Raw genomic sequence first — 2113 nt, 5'->3', positions numbered from 1 at the left:
ATATAAATGTCAACTAATAAATGTGAAAGGAATGATAGGATTAGAAAATGACCATTTTGAGATCACATTTCACATCACATCAGAGCTGTGGAATTTCCTCTATTCTAGGGAGAGTATTGTGAAGATAAAGTTGGTTTAGGCTGGTGGAAGCCATGGATGTGGAACCCATGGATATGGAGGGCTGACTGTATAAACAATTATTTTATCACGTTTTCCTATGAAGATGAAACACAGAAGGAACTGACTTGTCAAAGGACACACAATGAGTAGCGGCAGAACTGGAATCAGAATCCAAGACCCCACTGCCCCACCCAGCACATGAGACCTCTCTCCATGGACAGACTTCTCTCTACCTCCTACTTCCCTGCCCTGTGCTGTGGGTAATAGATGAATTGCAGTGGTCCCCAACTTTTTTGGCGTCAGGGACCAGTTTCAGGGAAGACAATTTTTCCACAGATCAAGGGAGGACAGAGAGGGGCGAGGATGGTTTCAGGATGATTTCAGCACATTTATCATTAGATTCTCATAAGGACTGTGCAACCTGAGCATGATGACTGGGTGTTCACAAGCATGTGTGAGATCTGCCACCCTTGAACCTTGTTACAATGTCAGCACATTACCCATCTACCCTGAAAAAAATAAAGAAGAAAGAAAAAAAAATGAGTGCATAACCTCGATCCCTCGAATGCACAGTTCACAACGGGGTCCGCGCTCTACAAGAATCTAATGCCACTGCTGATCTAACAGGAGGCGGAGCTCAGTTCACAATAGGGGTCGCACTCTAAGAGAATCTAATGCCACTGTTGATCTAACAGGAGGGGGAGCTCAGGCAGTCAACTCCTGCTGCACGGCCCAGTTCCTAACAGGCCACACACCAGTACCATGGGGACCCCAGGTCTAGTGAACTCCAAGAAGGACATTGGAAGAAGGAAATGGAGAAATGAGCAAACTTCAGAATAGTATCAACAAGCCATAGAATTAGATAATGTGAAAGTCCACTGGTGAGTCTAAGGGATCTCCCTAGATGTATTTAGGAGTAACCAAATCATTGTAAGGAAAGCTGTAAACTGGCAAATTGGACTGAGAAAAATCTGCCAAAATGCAGAAAGAGGATAGTATAAATCCAAGTGCAAACAGAAAGACACAGATCATTCTGGAATGTAGGTTCCTGGTTTCAAGTATTCCAACAAACTTTGTTTCCTGACTTGGGGTTTGGAAATATAGTCCCTCTAAGCTTAGATGGAGTTGAATGCAGCACGAGGACTGAACAGTGAGTTTCTAAAAGAAAGAGGGCACAAAAAAGAGAGGCACAAACAAGCTGATCCAATGAAGGAGCCAAACACCAGATTTTGCCTTGACCTCCAGGAAACTTGTGAAACCACTGCCTTCTCTTTCCTCTAATTCATTCATTTCACAGCATCCTCTGGGCTTTTGTGTGAGACACTGTGCTTAGTATCACAGGGATGGAGTGTGGTATCGAGGTGTTAGGGGTGATATCCAGAATAAACTGAAAGAGGTCCTGCACTCAAACTTTAGTCTTATAGTAAGAAGAAGTGATTCACACATTGGACTGTGATTTCACACCCACTGCTCAGTCTCCTGATTGCTCATTCTGCTTCTCAGCTCAGTCCTAGACAGAGGGCATGTGTAATATGGGGGAGTCTGTGTCCATAGTCACCCAAAGATAACTCCTGACTTCAAAGTATATAATTCAAAAGTATGCATTATAAACTTTTTTTTAAATGACCATTTTGGAACCTATGATATTATCAATTCAGGCAGCGGATGCTAAAACTGTAGAGGAACCATATATGCACATGGACTTAAAATATCACTGCACAGTGGAATTGATAATTGGAAAGGGAGGAGTGGCGGGGTATGGCAAACACGTCAACTGAGCAATCACACTCAGTAACATGCTATGTGCCTCCTGGTTTAACAGAAAAAGAGACACGCATAATCTCATGAGTCGTGTTTGCACCAAAAATGTTTCCCCAAAGGTAATCACGAGAAAACAATCAGACAAATACAAAATATGGTACATTCCACAAGCCAACTAGCTTGATCTCTTCAAAGAAGTCAATGTCATAAAAGGAAAAAAAAAAAAAAAAAA

The 2113-nt window shown here is 42.4% G+C and overlaps 1 pseudogene; it reads left to right on the top strand.

Annotated features, from left to right (window-relative positions):
• The first annotated feature begins 519 nt into the window (after positions 1-519).
• Positions 520-630, top strand: LOC119472645 (annotated as a pseudogene).
• The last annotated feature ends 1483 nt before the right edge of the window (positions 631-2113 follow it).

Source organism: Cebus imitator, unplaced genomic scaffold, assembly GCF_001604975.1.
Source record: "Cebus imitator isolate Cc_AM_T3 unplaced genomic scaffold, Cebus_imitator-1.0 Scaffold110, whole genome shotgun sequence".
Lineage (NCBI taxonomy): Eukaryota > Metazoa > Chordata > Mammalia > Primates > Cebidae > Cebus > Cebus imitator.
The sequence above is the reverse complement of the archived record's forward strand: the minus strand, read 5'-3'. Positions and strand labels throughout refer to the sequence as shown.